This window comes from Rhinopithecus roxellana, chromosome 12 (genome assembly GCF_007565055.1).
Source record: "Rhinopithecus roxellana isolate Shanxi Qingling chromosome 12, ASM756505v1, whole genome shotgun sequence".
In the NCBI taxonomy this organism is placed as follows: Eukaryota; Metazoa; Chordata; class Mammalia; order Primates; family Cercopithecidae; genus Rhinopithecus; species Rhinopithecus roxellana.
The window spans coordinates 37,465,284-37,482,959 of NC_044560.1; the positions used below are offsets into that span (position 1 = coordinate 37,465,284).

General features: G+C 35.6%; 1 long non-coding RNA gene across 1 annotated transcript; it reads right to left on the reverse strand.

The window, feature by feature from the left end:
* Positions 1 to 858: 858 nt before the first annotated feature.
* On the reverse strand, positions 859 to 17,429 carry LOC115892327. Its single transcript, XR_004052213.1, has 3 exons — positions 17,294 to 17,429; positions 2,071 to 2,128; positions 859 to 985 (listed from the first exon to the last, which is right to left on the reverse strand). It is a non-coding gene; the product is annotated as an uncharacterized LOC115892327 (long non-coding RNA).
* Between the last annotated feature and the right edge of the window lie 247 nt (positions 17,430 to 17,676).

The window sequence follows — 17,676 nt, forward strand, 5'->3', positions numbered from 1 at the left end:
CTTCTTCATATGCTCCCCTTGTGTTTTGGATCAGCCATATCCCCAGGAAATAGTTGCATAATAGTATGTACAAGGTGTCCCTCAGCTTGGGGAAGACTCCAGACTGCTGGCTGATGGCCAGTGTTCTCTCCCATACCTTAGGGAATGTGAAGGAAGGGCTGTCTTTTCTCTGAGAGTGAAGGAGCTTTATCACTATGTTGTCATTTGGCAACCTAAGGCGAAAATTGGTATGGAGACTGCAGCTATGTTGTGTAGAACTCAAGAATCAACAGGCTTAGAAAATTTGTAAATTACAATATTCACATCCACCATGAACTAACCACTGTCTCCCAATCTTTGAGGTTTTGTCAGCGTCTACTACTTAGTGGTCAATGTCCTTAGGCATAGTTTGAAATAAGGCATCTCATAAACATGGCCTTCCATTTGAGGACAATTCTTCCCCCTTCTTTATCTCATTGCCTCGTATTGTGACATTTTCTTTGGCACAGGTCCCTCCTTTCTAAATCTCTCTCCTATTGTTCAGCCTTCCTGAATTTTCACTATATCATGACCCTGGTGTTTGTAATTAGTATTTGTCTTTCCCTCATTGAATAAATATATATTCAGCTCCTCAGTGTATTTAACCCTCATAACAACTGAATGAGATATATTTCCATCTTCATTTGGAGAAAAGACAAAACTTAGAGTTTCTCAAGATTGCATAGCCATTAAGTCGTAGAGCCACAAACCCAGGCAATCTAATTCCAAAAGCTGAGTTCTTAGCATAGAGAATTGTTGCAAGCCCTTACAAAGAATGTATGAATTTCGTACCTTAAAAGTGGTACTAAAACAGAGGATGCCTCCTTTTCAGCACCAGCAAAGAGGTCTATGTAGAACAGGCCACTTTTCTGCTTTCCCATTCCTTTGATAGTCTCGTGATAGAAGAACAGGCAGAGACAGTTTTGCTGGGTTCTAGGCTTGGGTCTCATGCAGTTTGAGAGGCTCTCTTCAAGATAAGTAACATAAAATTACAGATACATCATTAAGCATGAAGGTTAATATGTATTTAGAAAAAGAAATCAAAATAAATTAATAATTTTAAGCCTGGCAAATGCCACAAAGCTTATGAAATTAACATAAATAATTAATTACCTGCCTAAAATACTGCATTGTTTTTATGTTACAGAAATCTTTTTCACTTTCACATATAAAGAAACTTTTCTAAATTATTAATAAAGCCAGTTATGTTATATAAATTTTGAAGATGATTGTAAAATTTGGAAATATTCTATCTAGTTTCTGTTCTATCCAGTTTCTGTTCTATACAAGCTGTAGGATTTCAAGGGACTTTCAGTTTTGTTTGAATCAACAGCATCATTCCCATTTTGCTATTAATGGTCTCCTCAGTGTAGTGGAGTATCATGAGTGCTCTGCTATCTTCATGTATGCCAAGCCAGTGCAGGGAAGAAAAAAATATTTTTTCCTTCTACCCATTTTATTCATGGACTGGGGCCCTGGTAAAGGAAAGAAGAAAGCAAACAAGTTTATTAGCACACATATTCCATATATACATGGGAAATGCCTCCTCCCACAAAATAAATGAGGAAATTTCAAAGAAGTGGCTTAGAATTCAGGTTTAAACACTGTTATCTTCTGCTGAAATAAAAGAAAGACAGGTGTGGGAGAGGCCAGTTGTGAGGAGGTGACCAGAAAAAGCGTGGTAGATAAGGGTAAGGTTTGCTTTGCAGAGTTAATCAGTGTCCTCGTCATTGAGAAGATTCCATTGTGATTTAGAGTCATCCTTCTCTTCCTGGTATAGGGAGGGAGATACCCTTACAAATGAAGATTTTCTTTATAAATTTATGTTTTTTTACAAACGTATAACTTCTGATCTCATTTTCAGAGTTTCTCCTGTGTCTGCTGTTTCTCAAAACAATCAATTCAAATTAATCCTTATGCCAAAGAGGCATAATTGGGGCTGGCATATTCTGGTCTCTTATACCAGTATTTCCTCTCAAGCATTTTTCCCAGGGTGTTAAAAGAATTCACTCTTCTTTAATAATTGGATTATCAAACAATCAAATAACTTACCCAATACAGTACTTTTAATTGAACTTTATCTCTTCCTTTTAATACATTTTGGCACTACCTGGAAAAAAAAAATGTTTCTATTTACTTTGCAACGTCTGAATAGTTTTTGTTAATGCAATGTCATCTCTTCTGCCCTACTACTTTTGTGTCAGAATCTATTGCCTTTATTTCAGAATTTTCTACCAATTCCTAATGGAAACTTAAAGATGATTAAATGTGGTACTTTGTATATACTTCCAAATCGGGAGTGTAATTTCTGGTTTGTTTTATTGAAACATTCCAAAATGTCTTCAGAAGAACAGTTAAAATGGCACACTCAAGCTTCATCAACTTTTTAGATAAACATTTTATATATCCAACTTTTAGGAAAAAGAATATGTTAGATCCTTAAAATATAATTATATCCATTACGCAAATCTCAAGCAACTTTGGAATAGGTAGATCCTCTTTTTACATTGAGATTTTTTAATGAAAATTTAAGTTGTATATGTGTTTAAAAAGTCCTATTGTTTAAAATGCTGTATCTACGAGATGAATCTTGAAAGAAAACATAACTGTTGCAAAATACTAAAGCAGTCAACAATTTTGGCTACTGTCACAGCAGCTTTTTCTCTGACAAGATTAAGGAAATGAGCTGGCAAGGCACATCTTCTGGTTACTTATTAAAATTTTGAAGAGTGCTTGCAATTCTTTGTCTTCACCTTTCATAACAACTGCATTATCATACAGTGCATTGCTGACGTTTTTCAGCAGTAAATTACCATTTTCCAGAACTTCTTTCATTTTTTGGAATTTGAAGTCACAGGTAATTAGGTGGTTTTCAATAGAAAAAAAAATACTCATCAGGTTTTTCGTTAAAACAAGAGAGTGCAATAGTTGCTAATTAATTAGTGTTTTGTATCCAGTTTAGAAGGTAGAACAAGGGATTAATATTTGGTGTACTTTTTGTTTGTCTGTTTATCATTTCATTTTGTAGACATTTTACCATTATTAGAATTAATTCTTAAACTGTTTTAGGTATGTCACACTTATTCCTTTTTAATTTTGATATTTTCCCAACTGTTGTTGTAAATTGAGCAAATTTAGAAATTTGAAGAAAGCCCATCTTCATTGTTACCTCTGAAGTACAAAAGTTTTTCACTCAAAAATTTAATAATCCTCATTATATTTTGTTAAGCTCTTCAAAATAACACTGAATGTTATTTGTTTCTTATCTGTTATTGAAGACATTAGCATAGAGGCATCTGTAATTGATGTACTTGTATAAATCCAAGTATAAATATAGATTTCTTGTGCTCTGTGGAGTCTTCATGATTTTCAATGGTTCTTCATGATTTTCAATGGTTCCACATCTGGTCTGGAAGCTCATCTGTTATAAGTAATGACTTTCTTGTTAAAAAACAGCTTAAACAAAACAATACATACATTCTTTTAGTCTTGGAATAGCCAAGCCAGGGTCTCATAAGAGTTTGATCATTTTATTTTCAAAACATCTGCTGAAGTATCATTTTTATGTTATGTGTGATTTCTGTAAAATTATTGGGAACAATTTCAAAAAATTTTTTTATTAAACAGTGTTGAACAAAATTATTTCCCAGTGAAGAAGACCACAATCAAAAATCACAGTACTTATTGAACTCAATTATTTTGTTGATATAAAATTGCTGCTCACCTTTATAATCATAAAAATTAAGTTTTCTTCTTCTTTTTGGGTTCCTGTTTGGGAGATAGTTTCCTGATTTTTATAATCTTTTAAATGAGATGTCATTTCATCATCTGTATTTTCACTATTATGATTCTTTTCTCTATATTCATGATTTTGACATTAGTTTGCTTGTGTTGTAACTTAAGATAATTTTTGGAATGTTAGTATTTCTATCATTTTTCTTCATCTCTGTTTATGCTTTTGGCTTCTATTAAGATGTTTCCCTGCCATTATATTAGAATTGCATTTTTAAATACTACTTCCTTCCTTACATTTAGCTTAAAAATTTTATGAAAAAATGTTTATAAATATTATATATTAATAAACATTTGTAGGAGCTCTGTCACTGAAACAATTGTACATATCTGAGAGCTAGAAGGAGTTTTCAAAGATAGCTTCCTGTACCACTTTTAAAATCTTGCTTCTGTAGCATTACTTCCAGAGCTGAATAGTATGGAACACTTTCATATTGTGTCACAACTTCTTGCCCTATACCAATATGGAGTATGTTGGCACTGTGGGAGGTGGAAGTATTCCTGGAAGACAAGGACAGCTCACAATAACTTGATTATACATGGATATAACTGCAAGGCACTCAACCCAAATTAAATGCATGTTCCTTTCAAATTCTTCTTACTTGCACCCTAAAAACGCCTTCAGCTAATCCAATAGCTACACAACAAATGAGAAGTGTGATGGAAGAAAAGTTAGAATGGAAAGAGGAAGAGATTATGGTAAACATATGTCTCATTTTCACAAATTAACACAAATATATGACCACGTAAGATTTTCCTAGATGCGTTCCCAAAGCTTTGGAAGGTGTCCATGCACTTAAATGTACTTCTGCATATAAAGTTGTACAGTGCTGTTGGAACTCAGAAAATGGTACACCCTGTATTAGTCTGTTCTCACACTGCTGTGAAGAACTACATGAGACTGGATAATTTTTGAAGAAAAAAGATTTAATTGACTCACAGTTCTGCAGGCTGTACAGGAAGCATGGCTGGGAGGCCTTAGGAAACTTATAATCATGGCAGAAGGTGAAGGGGAAGCGAGCACATCTTACCATGACAAAGCAGGAGAGAGAGTGAAGGGGGAAATGCCACACAATTTTAAACCATCAGATCTCGTGAGAACTTACTCACTGTCGTGAGAACAGCAAGAGGGAAATCTGCCCCCATGATTCAATCAGCTCCCACCAGGTCCCTCCTCCAACATTAGGAATTACAATTCAACATGATACTTGGGTGGGGACACAAAGCTAAACCATAATACCCCCACAATATGGAATTTTGACATGCTGAACCAAGAAAGCAGCCTTAAGTTCTCTCTGACTCCCCTATATCATTCCTGTCTCTCAATCCTCTTTCTCTCCCAAAGCATAGGATGAGGGTGATCTCTGAAGTTCCCTCATCTGCTTACAAAATAGACCCCCAAAGGGACTGCCTTCAATCCCTTCCCTGAAATTTAATTAACCAGAGAAGATTAAAACTCATATCACAGAGAAAGAGATTGAAAATTGAAACACCATACCTAGAGTTCTGGTGAACTCTGTCTCAAATTACTGTTTTCTCTCCAGTCCCATTCAATACCCAAAGAGAATTATACAAGATAATGTCTACCTCTGAGATCCATTTACTCTCCCTTAAAATTATTTACTTCCCTTCAAAATTACCCCGTCACTCCCTTTGAAAAATGGAATGGGTAAACATCTGAACCCTATTGGATTACCTGATAATCATTTCATGATGGAATTCTTCATACTTATATAATACTTTTACACTTAAATAAATTTGTATGCCTTTTTTCCTATTAATATGTCAATTGTTAGCTCATTTGCAAAGAACCTTTAGAGAGTGATGGGGAAGCTTTCCCTTGGCCCCTACATTGTGTTTCATGCTGTTTACTTAAAGGTTGAAGCACAATGGAGTCATCCTCCCTTTCCCCAGTGCCTGATTCCAATATAACAGCTGATTTTGTTGATGCTAACAGCACAATAGAACTAGACTCTGTACTTTTTATCCCTACTGACACCACACTGGTATGACCTACCACCATCTTTTGCTTAGATTATTGTAGTTGTTTTCTATCCTCTCTCTCTGCCTCCAGTACAGTCCCCTCTAATACTTTCTTCATACAATTCCCAGGGTATGTCCTTTCCTATAAAAATTTTTCAATATTTTCTGTTGCTCTTAGAAAAAATAAATAAATCTACATTTTCATGAGGTCTTCTCTCATTGGCCTTTTCTTAATTTCCATTCCCTCACCCAGTCAACTGGTTTTTTTCTATTATAGTGTTTCATTTTCTTCATAGCACTTATCCTTGCTTGGAATTGTTACTCTGTCCCTTTAATTTCTTGTTGATCATTTGTCTTCACTAATATAAGAGCTCAGTGAAGATAAAGACTATTCATTTTTGTTCACCATAGTATCCCTAGTACCATTCACAGTGCATTACATGTAATAGGTATATAAAAAATATTCGTTTAAACACTGCGTGGCTAGGTTACAAAGCAGATGGAGAACTTAATGCTATAAACTCAGTAGAACATTTCACAAAGTCCAAATCCTTCATATGGGGATTCTTGGTGTATGGATTCCAAGTTTCTATTCTTGTTCCCCATCCTTAGATTTATGCCTGTCTTCTAAATTATCTCTCCTTTTTTTAAGGTAAACTGTGATGTCTCCACCCATTTTTATTGTCTTCCATAGAGTCCATAAAGGAGGAAACAAGGAAGAGGCTTTGGTCTACAAGTCCCATAAGATATTCTAGGGAATGTAAAAGCTCTCCAAGAAATAGGATCTTGTTTGCAAATTTACCACTAAAGGAAAGATGAATGCTTGTTGGAACTAAACTGTGTATATCCCAAGGAAATTGATATGGTTTGGCTCTGTGTTATCACCTAAATCTCACTTTGAATTGTAATAATCCCCATGTGTCAAGGGTGACCAGGTGAAGATAATTAAATCATGAGAGCAATTTCTTCCACACTGTTCTCATTATAGTGAGTGATTTCTCCTGAGATCTGACTGTTTTATAAGGGGCTTTCACCTTCACTTGGCACTCATTCTCTCTTTTGCCACCCTATGAAGAGGTACCTTCTGCCATGACTCTAAGTTTTCTGAGGCCTCTCCAGCCACGTGAAACGTAAGTCAATTAAACCTCTTTTCTTTATACATTATCCAGTCTTGGGTATTTCTTCATAGCAATGTGAGAATGGGCTAAAACAATTTCAATGATAGTACAGTCTGAACCCTTTAAAGAAACCTGCCTGTTCTCCCTTAAATTATGCAAATTACATCATTATGTAGAACAGAGCATATTCCTCTTGATGGCTTCTCCTTTAGTTAAAAAAAAAAAAAAAAAAAAAAAAAAGATGCTTTGTAGTCACGGTTCTAACAGGGACCTTATGAAATTTTTAGCCGTGGAGCCCTTGCTCCCTGGGGAAAGAGGAGGCTATCAATCTTATTTAATCCTCACAACAGCTATTCAAAATAGATATAATTTTTACCCTTATCATTCATCCAAAAAACGAAGGCGTAGAGAATAAATATAAACTTCACAAGGTCAACAGTTTTAAGTGGCAGAGCAAGGAATCAAATTCAGATCTAACTTTAAACCTTACATTCTTACCCAGTGATGTGTGGGAGACAACTTGTATCAGCTTACAAGAGCCAGTTTACTAAATTTTCAGAGTATTTTTTCAGCTGATTGTCAAACATAGCTGTATGAGACTGTTTTCTGCTGCTTATAACAGAGTAACTGAAATTGGGTAATTTTTTTTTATTATCTCTTAATAGTTAAAGAGGCTGAGAAGTCCAAGGAGAAGGGGTCACATCTGGTGAGAGCCTTCTTGCGGTAGGGACTCTGTAGAGTCCAGAGACAGTGCGAAATATCACATGGTGAGGGTGCTGAGCATGGTAATATACCAGCTCAGGTCTCTCTTCCTCTTCTTAAAAAGCCACCAGTTCCACTCTCATGATAACCCATTAATGGCTCAATGGGTTAATGGATTAATGGCCCTGCTTCTCAATACTGCCACACTGGAGATTAATTTTCAGCACAGTTTTTAGAGGGCACATTCAAACCATAGCAAAAGCCATTGGCAAAAGTTAAATTATATCAGCTTACAATAAATATTCAAAACACATTACTGCCTAAGTATCTAACTTTACTATACTATTATTAATGCTTTTGAGTTCATCTGTGTCTATTTTGTCTATATGGTGGAAACAGTATATAATGGTGGGCACATCTTTTCCAAACTGTGTGTTTGGTGACATCATGGTTATAACTTGAAAGTGACCATGATGAAAGTACTTATACCATGGAAATTAGCAAACATTCTACCAAGTGCCTTCCACCTCCACCCCCGAGGCTAGTTGTTAAACATTTGGCATTATACTACTTCTTTTAACCATTACACTGTCTTACCCTTTAAGAGTGATCATTTCTCCCTATAAAATGTTACCATTCATGTGTCATAGAACTGGTCTCATCATTGCCATGTAATCCTGCACACTTTTGGTCTAAAAGTTTCACGTATCCTTAGATATTTCACATATTGTGAACTTTGGTAGGTAAGTTAACTTACTATTGCTTCCTATGGTAATAGGAAAAAAAGAAAATCCATTCTCTTCATGTTTGCAGATGCCTGATGCGTTAGATGTATTTCTTAAGTATCAATGAAGTGATAGATTTTTGTTCCTCTTAAATGACTTTCCTGAACAAGGGAGAAATTTAATATTTAGAAAATAAAATGAAAAATACTAAAGAGAGAACCTCTTGTTTAAACTATAGATAGCAAAAGAGACTGCTATTTTTTAAATGTTTGTCTGCTCTAAAACATATCAAAATTTAATTGCCAAGGTAATGATATTTAAGAGATGATTAGGTCATGAGAGTTCTGCACTTATGAATGGGTTAAATACCTTTCACAAAGGACTTTGAACTGGGTGCGGTGTTTTGTGTCTATAATTCCAACTACTGGGGAGACTGAGGCAGGGGGTTCACTTGAGACTAGGAGTTCAAAACCAGCCTGAGCAACACAGAGAGATTTTGTCCCTAAAAATAAAACGTTTTAATTTAAAAAAATTATCTAGTATTGGTGGTGTATGCCTGTAGTCCCAGCTACTTGAAAAGCTGAGACAGGAGGACTCCTTGAACATGGGAGTGTGAGACTATAGTGAGCTATGATTATACCACTGCACTCCAGCCTGGTTGACAGAGTGAGACCCATCTCAAATAAATAATTTAAAAGGGTTTTTTGGAGTAGATTGTCTCTCTTTGCTTTTCTGCTTTTCTGCCATGTGAGGAACACTGTTCTTCCCCTCCAGAGGATGCAGTGTTCAATACATCATCTTGTAAGTGAAAACCAGGGCTTTACCAGATACCAAACCTGCTGGAACCTTGATCTTGGACTCCCCATCCTCCAGAAGTGTAATAAATACATTTCTGTTCTTTATAAATTATATAGTCTCAGGTATTCTGTTATTGGAGCACAAAATGGACTAAGAAAGAGACATATTGAAGGATTTCAAATTAGCTCTCTGCCCTCAAAAAATTTCAGATATTAAATAATAAACAACTAGCAGAATTTGGGCCAAGTAGCCTCTGATTTTTCCTCCATTGATTGTGTATTTCATTTATAATATTGTCACAAGGGTCAGAAGAGTCAAAACCGTTATCCTCAATTCCCACTTGAGCTAAATACAATTATTTTTCATAGTTAAGTCATGTGTTGATACATGTCCAGTGAAATCAAAATGAATTATTCTTCTCTATTAATGCTACAATACTGTTGTTCACAGATATTTATAAAATTGTAAATTTTTAGAACTTGACATATATGAGGCACTGCAGCAGCCAAGTATTTAGTAATGTATGATAAGTTTTCCTCTAAATCACAGGTTTCCAGAATACCACAGGTAAATATGAAAAGCAAAAGATAACGTAAAATTAGAAAATTGCTTCATTAAGAATGACTCTTTGACACAGTTCCTTACTCTCTAATATAGAGCATCAACAAAGCATAGAATAACAACTTTGAAACTGAAAGTTTAGCCAAGGCAGTTTTTTAAATTGGCTTTGTTGAATGACAGGTCTAATTCTGAATGTTTCATAGAATCCTGAAATTAAGAATGCTGTCAAGAGGAATCATTTAGTTTACCTCATTAGGCAGAAATACATGTATACCAGCATTTTGTAATGTTACAAAAGATGTTAATAAGTATTACATGGAAAAAAATGGATTAGTCAAATACACTTGAGAAATGCTAGATTTTTAAAAAAAATGTTTATTAACTACTAGATGGCTCAGAATCTTTAATATTCAAATGTGTACTGTGAACATTGGGGATATTTCCCAGTGGTATTTGACCTTGCCATTCTTAAGTCATGGAGCACCTGTAGGGATCAATATTCCACCAGTCTGGAAAATGCTAATTTATGCCATATTAAACCAAGAGAGTCTGTCATTTTTTAATAGTTTCCAAAAAATCCATAATTATCTTTTGGTGAAGCTACTTCTGTCCCCATTTTGTTGTTTTGTTTTATTTTGTTTAATATTTTCAGATATATATCACATGTGGCACCATTATTGAGTGGTCTGGATTAGTGTCAATAAAGAGGTGATATGCAAGACAGTGCCAGTCTGTGGCTTGCTCGTTTTCAAATGATATAAGTACAGAAGTTTTGTGGCATTTTGGCAGAGTAATTTTATGTCTATGAATTGAATAATTAAATATTAGAAAATTAATTGAGGCTTGCATTTTTCATGCTTCTTTATTTTTATTTTATTTTTGAGTTATTAACTTTTATTCTATTTTATGAAAGTATCATTTCTCAGGAAATTTGAAATTTAACAACAACTGCTGTCTTACCACAGTTTGAGAAGGACTGTTCTAAGATCAAATTTCATGCGGAAGAATTTATTTTGTAGTTATATGATGACTCTTTTCTAACATAAACATATGAACTAGTACAAGTTTTGACAGCAATCCTAGTGAGAGGCAACTGTAGGAGAGTCTGAGAGTGAGAGAAGAATGAGGTCAGGATGCTGAAGACACAGCTCTTGTCAGTCAGCCCTATTCATATAGGTACCCTCTCTTGATTCTGGGAACCAATCTCTTCCCTTGACCTTTGAGGTTTCAGGGTGGTAAAGCCCTGCTGCTACTAGCCATGGGGTACAACACGACCCTTGTTTCTCCTATACCTGTCCAAGCCTTCATAAATTTAATTAAAACTCTTCTAAAATTTGGTAGTTATCTTTCTACTATTACCTGGAAGCCTCTGATTAATCATTGCTCCTCCATCATTTCCTCTCTTGGTTTACAAAGAGAGCTTAAAAATACTTTTGGAGCTGAAAACTACCTCAGGCCATGAACCTGAGTATATCCACCCTGGATGAATCATTTAATGGCCAAATGAAATATCAAGGCTTCAAACACTTTGGAAGATCAGCAAGCACTTGTTGATTGCTGTCAATGGATGATCTTTGCGGATGGGAACAAACAGAACTCCTAACAGCTACTCAGTACAGCCAATGTATGGCATTCATTTGACTAGACACTGGATGATATCTAGATATATAATCTCAGTTCCCTGTATCTCCCAGGAAATAGACTCAGAGGATTCTGGTTTTGGACAGACAGAGCTTGGTGATCACTTGATGGGAATATCACTCCTGTCCATAAACACCCTCTTTGCTCCCCTTTCCCATTGCATGGAATCCTCTCTAGTCTTGGTAAATATATATATATATATATATATATATATGTCCAAGTGATTTCTGTTATACACCTGAACCATGGTTTTTTGAATTTAAAATCAAGAATTACTTCTTGGATTCTTTTATTTCCATCATTCCACAGTTGATGAGAAAGCTTCAAAAACATGGGAAAAGAAATGCATTAAAGCATGAAGTGATAGGAAACCTGTCAGTGTATATAATCAAATGCATTTTCTTGTCACATAAAGTTTGATAGCTTCTACTTCAGAATGTTAGAGCTGGTACATATGTTTCTCTCTCTTTGCCTTCCAAAAGTGTCCTTGAAATAACACTATAAAACTATATTATGAATAAACTTATAAAGACATAGAGTACAATGACAGGTTAAAGAGGTTAACAGACAACTGCAAAACCAAGGGAAGTAAAATCAAATTAATAAAGGAATAATGGAAGAATCCAGAACTCAGGGCATATGCAGGAGAAAATTACAACAGAGACAGGAACTCTTTTCGTAACAAACCAAAACCTCTGATGAAATTGATAGTCACAGAGACCACTACTGAGAGAAGAAAGCACAGCAATCTGGCTATTCCAGGAATATGCCTTCAGTAGGCCTAGTGGCCCCAATCTGCCAATAGGGTGTTGGGCCTAGAATTTACATGTAATCTCCTCAGTCTTTTCATAGTACTGATAAATACTTTAAGAGTGTTACCAATGCAATCCCTCCCCCTCCCCCCTCCCCATGATAGGCCCCAGTGTGTGATGTTCCCCTTCCCGAGTCCAAGTGATCTCATTGTTCAGTTCCCACCTGTGAGTGAGAACATGCGGTGTTTGGTTTTCTCTTCTTGTGATAGTTTGCTAAGAATGATGGTTTCCAGCTGCATCCATGTCCCTACAAAGGATGCAAACTCATCCTTTTTTATGGCTGCATAGTATTCCATGGTGTATATGTGCCACATTTTCTTAATCCAGTCTGTCACAGATGGACATTTGGGTTGATTCCAAGTCTTTGCTATTGTGAATAGTGCCGCAATAAACATATGTGTGCATGTGTCTTTGTAGTAGAATAATTTATAATCCTTTGGGTATATACCCAGTAGTGGGATGGCTGGGTCATATGGTACATCTAGTTCTAGATCCTTGAGGAATTGCCATACTGTTTTCCATAATGGTTGAACTAGTTTACAATCCCACCAACAGTGTAAAAGTGTTCCTATTTCTCCACATCCTCTCCAACACCTGTTGTTTCCTGATTTTTTAATGATTGCCATTCTAACTGGTGTGAGATGGTATCGCATTGTGGTTTTGATTTGCATTTCTCTGATGGCGAGTGATGATGAGCATTTTTTCATGTGTCTGTTGGCTGTATGAATGTCTTCTTTTGAGAAATGTCTGTTCATATCCTTTGCCCACTTTTTGATGGGGTTGTTTGTTTTTTTCTTGTATATTTGTTTGAGTTCTTTGTAGATTCTGGATATTAGCCCTTTGTCAGATGAGTAGGCTGCAAAAATTTTCTCCCATTCTTTAGGTTGCCTGTTCACTCTGATGGTAGGAGTTATACATGATTTAAATGATGAATTGATAGGTGCTGACGAGTTGATGGGTGCAGCACACAAACATGGCACAAGTATACATATGTAACAAACCTGCACGTTATGCACATGTACCCTAGAACTTAAAGTATAATAAAAAAAAAAGAAAAAAAAAAAAACTAAGACCTATCTGTCTGCTGACTTTAAAAGACCCATCACACTTGTAACAGCAAAGTCAAGTCTTTGTTGAAAACCGGCACAAAACAAGGATGCCCTCTCTCACCACTACTATTCAATATAGGAAACCCTGGCCAGGGCAGTCAGGCAATAGAGATAAATAAAAGGCGTCCAAACAGGAAAAGAGGAAGTCCAGCTATCTCTGTTTGCAGACTGACATGATCCTATATCTAGAAAACCCCATAGTTTCAGTCCAAAAGTTCCTTCAGCTGATGAACAGCATCAGCAAAGTCTCAGGATGCAAAATCAATGTACAAAAATTACTAACATTCTCATACAGTAACAACTGTCAAGCTGAAAGCCAAATCAGCAATGTAATCCCATTCCAATTGCCATAAATAAATAAATAAATAAATAAATAAATAAATAAATAAAGAGTGTTACCAAGTACAGTAATGTCAAATGTGAAGCAGTCAGGCACATAGCACAAATCTCTAGAGAGAGAAGTCATCAGGGACCAACAAGGTATGAATCTTCTGAGACTATCAAGGATAGTACCTTGAAAAGTCAGTACTCTGATCAAGTAGTGTTACTAGAAGTCAGGGAACTTCATGAGAATTTGAGAGCAAGAGGGTCTTACTCATCCAACTGGTAGTGTTGCTGTGTTTGCTTCAGTATATAGCCAGCTTGTGCACAGTCATGGTTCCCTTTATATGCTTAAAGAATCTTGTATATTCTTTGCTTTGTGTATGAGCAGTGTCCTGCCAATCTCACCACTATTCTGTTTGGACTGCTTGCAGATTAGTATCAGGAGTGGGATAGACTCAAACAAAGAAATGTCAGGTCACATTCAGACGCAGTATAATATAATAGTTGTAAGTACCAGCTCTAGTTCCTAACTGTCTTAGTGTAAATCTTCTCTCTGGCATTTAGAAAGTATGTGATATTAACCTCTCACATCTCAGTTTTATCATCTCCAAAATGAGGAGAATACTTCAACTCTTAATATACTTAAGATTCTTATAAGATTTCAATGAGCTAACATATACAAAATCACATGTACCTGTCATACAGAAAATGTTTTAAATGATAATTTTATGATAGCTATATTAAGACAGGGGTCTGCAAACATTTTCTATAAAAGGCCTGATATTAAATATTTTGTACTTCACAGGTCAAATACAGTCCCTGTTGTGTGTGTGTGTGTTTACAACTCTTTAACATATATTTTAAGAAAATCTTTAGCTCACAGGCCACACAAAAACAGGCTGAAGGTAGAATTTGGACTACTGGTTATAGTTTGCCCAACCTCTGCCATAGACATTTTTTCACTTTCTATTGAAGGGATAAACATCCATTCCTTTCTTATTAAGAAATGGCAGCCTCACATTGAGATCTAAATCATCTATAAAAATGAGCAAAAAGATAAAGGAAACTTATTTCTCCAAGATTAGTAGATGTAGAGAAAACAAGTACATTGCCAGTCTTTTCCTAAACTCAGGTGGGCCCAATCCAAGAGCCATCTCCTCTAAACAAAATTATGCCTAGGATAATAAGTTATCCTCTTTGGATAAATTATGTTGACAACATTACAATTCCATATCATTAGGAATCATGTATCTTTCTGGAAATACTTATAGATATCAACTTTTCAGATACTCTCTGTATAAACATTTTTCTACTTAGATGGAATAGGAGGGGTTGTTAAATGGATAATATTGAGCAGAGGGAGAACACATAAAGGAGTTAAAAAAACTGGATCAAAGTTCATAAAATATTAGGAACTCGAGCATCAAGAATGTGAGAAAGGAACAAGCAGGGGGAACAGGGAGAGCTGGTACAACAGAATAAAGCAAGCTGTCCTGAGTCTGCAGCCAGGCCTTGCTCCAGAAGACTGAAGGTGAGGCAGCAGTCTTTTGTAATAGTGACATTTGAATAAACTGGGTGTAGGGCCTCACAAGACCCTCAAAGAGAAGCATGTCCCCTAAATGGATTCTGATGTTAATTGGATGCATAAAAAAAGAGATTATTGTTTTATAGGGTCTCTAACAGATAATCTGAAGCATTTAAGTTATTATCCCTTTGATAGAGAGGTGCTTAAAATTCAACACAGAATTTTAAGAACACATTTTTTTATTATTGTCAAAATCAGCCTGTCAAGATTTCAACAAATCTTGCCTGGTCGGCCTATCAAGATTTTGGAAAATGTATATTCTAAATGAATGGAGCTTCTGAGGCTCAATTTACCAAATCACAAGAATAAAATAATTGGGGTTTTATTTTAGGGGGATCATGCAGGTAATACAAATTAACTTTGGAAGTGTAGGCATATGATGCCTTGATCTAGGCAAATATGTGTTTGCATAGAAGGTGAAACTTTCTATTGGTAAAACGTGATGAATTTTCTCATTTTGGCCTATGTGAACATGAAAAGCATTAGGAATAAACAAAAAATTCTATAACTATTAGGGAGATTTCAGAATATCTAAATGTAGATTAAATATAATATTTAATATGAAATATGTTATATTCCAATGTGCTATAATCTACTGTGAGTTGAGTCTTGTGGAATGGGACAATATACAGAAATTTCTTCTACCTGAATTTGGGGGTAACAAAATATTCTGATGATTTTTGACCATTATTTAGAGTATTATCTGACTCTCTAATTGAAAAATTGGACTAATAAAATAATATTGAGCTAATAAATATTTGTATATATTCACTGTAATTTAATACCAATGTTATTGGAAATAAAAGATAAATGTTGACAAATGCCCATGGAAATTCAAAGTTAAAAAATAGTTTTAGGCTAAATCTCAAAGATTTGTCCTTTTTTTCTTCAAATTGTTTATCATTCCATATGAAATGTTAGGTGTCTTTTGCCTGTATATTCTTTATAATTCTGTGGGAAAAGATATAATTTATTTTACTTTTCAGATGGTTTTTCCTCTAAAATGCTGATAAGGGGAGTTGTGTGGGTAGTCACTTCTAGGGTACTTGAGGCAAGGGACAAAAAGAGAGTAAGAAAAGACTTACTCCCAGCACTTTGGGAGCCCGAGGCAGGCAGATCACCTGAGGTCGGGAGTTTGAGAGCAGCTTGACCAATGTGGAGAAACCACATCTCTACTAAAAATGCAAAATTAGCCGGGCATGGTGGCGCATGCCTATAATCCCAGCTACTCAGAAGGCTGAGGCAGGAGAATGGCTTGATCCCGGGAGGCGAGTTTGTGGTGAGCCGAGATCATGCCATTGCACTCCAGCCTGGGCAACAAGAGCAAAAGTCTGTCTCAAAAAAAAAAAAAAAAAAAAAAAAAAGACTTCTATATATAGGAAACAAAATGCTATTTGGTAGGACAATAAATAACATCAAATCTACCAAAGGAAGGATAAATTAGATTAAAAACTCTCAGTGCTAAAATAAAAACTTGGTTAAATTGAAAATAACGATATAGAATTGTTACCTGTTATTTAGAAAGAAAAGTAATATTCTGCCCTGTAACTCAGGTGGCTTCATAAGCATGCTGCATCCCCAATTCTCACATAAAATACTAAAATCTCTACTTCTATCCCCTAGATTTGATCTTTATTACTATTTTTTAACAAAAGGGACTAAAGCCCCTTGGGAAGTGTGGCTGATTGCATATTAAAGGCAGTAGAATGCAGGATGAGACTGAAACATCTTATTGAAGTTAGAAGGCAATGACTTTTATTTTTGGTTTTGTACCTATTTGTACCACTTAGATGTTTATTACTGTGTCTGCATATGTATAAGTGTATAGTAAAAAATAAGTGAATAACAAAATGTAAGTATTGCTTGTTATATAATAAAAGTCTATACTGTATAATAATAATCAGGTTGAAAGCACTGCCACTTTCATGTGCTATGCCTTCTCACAGGCCTGCAGGAAGAAACTTACTTAACAGCAACCACAATGGCAAATATTATCAATGACTAGCATATGAAGTGAAAATTCTCTTTCTCTAAACAACTACTAACCACTCATTTAATTGTCCTTTGTCTTACTTCTGAAGACCAAAGAAGTGGGAGGTGGGCTTCCTGGGTATCATGAGCATACCTCCTCCTCCAGTCTTTTCACCTGCACGAGCTTCCTGTTCCTCTGGGATGCATAGACAGTTTGTAGTCTCTGGTATATTCCCAACCACGTTGTCACGTCCCTTAGATACTCTTGAAGCTCACACACCGAATATCCATACCTTTGCCCACTAAGAAGATGAAAAACTCTTGATGTTATTTCCATTGGTGAACTCGTGGAAGAGCTTTCTGTTTATAAAAAGAAAATCAGAAGGTGAAAAACTCTTGGTGCTGTTATTTCCATTGTTGAACTAGTAAGACAGCTTTCTGTTTTTAAAACAATCATGATTTATTGTAGTTACCTATTTCTTTGGTGTAAATACTCCCATTAGGCTGACTGCAAGCTACCAACAGTTTTACAACTGG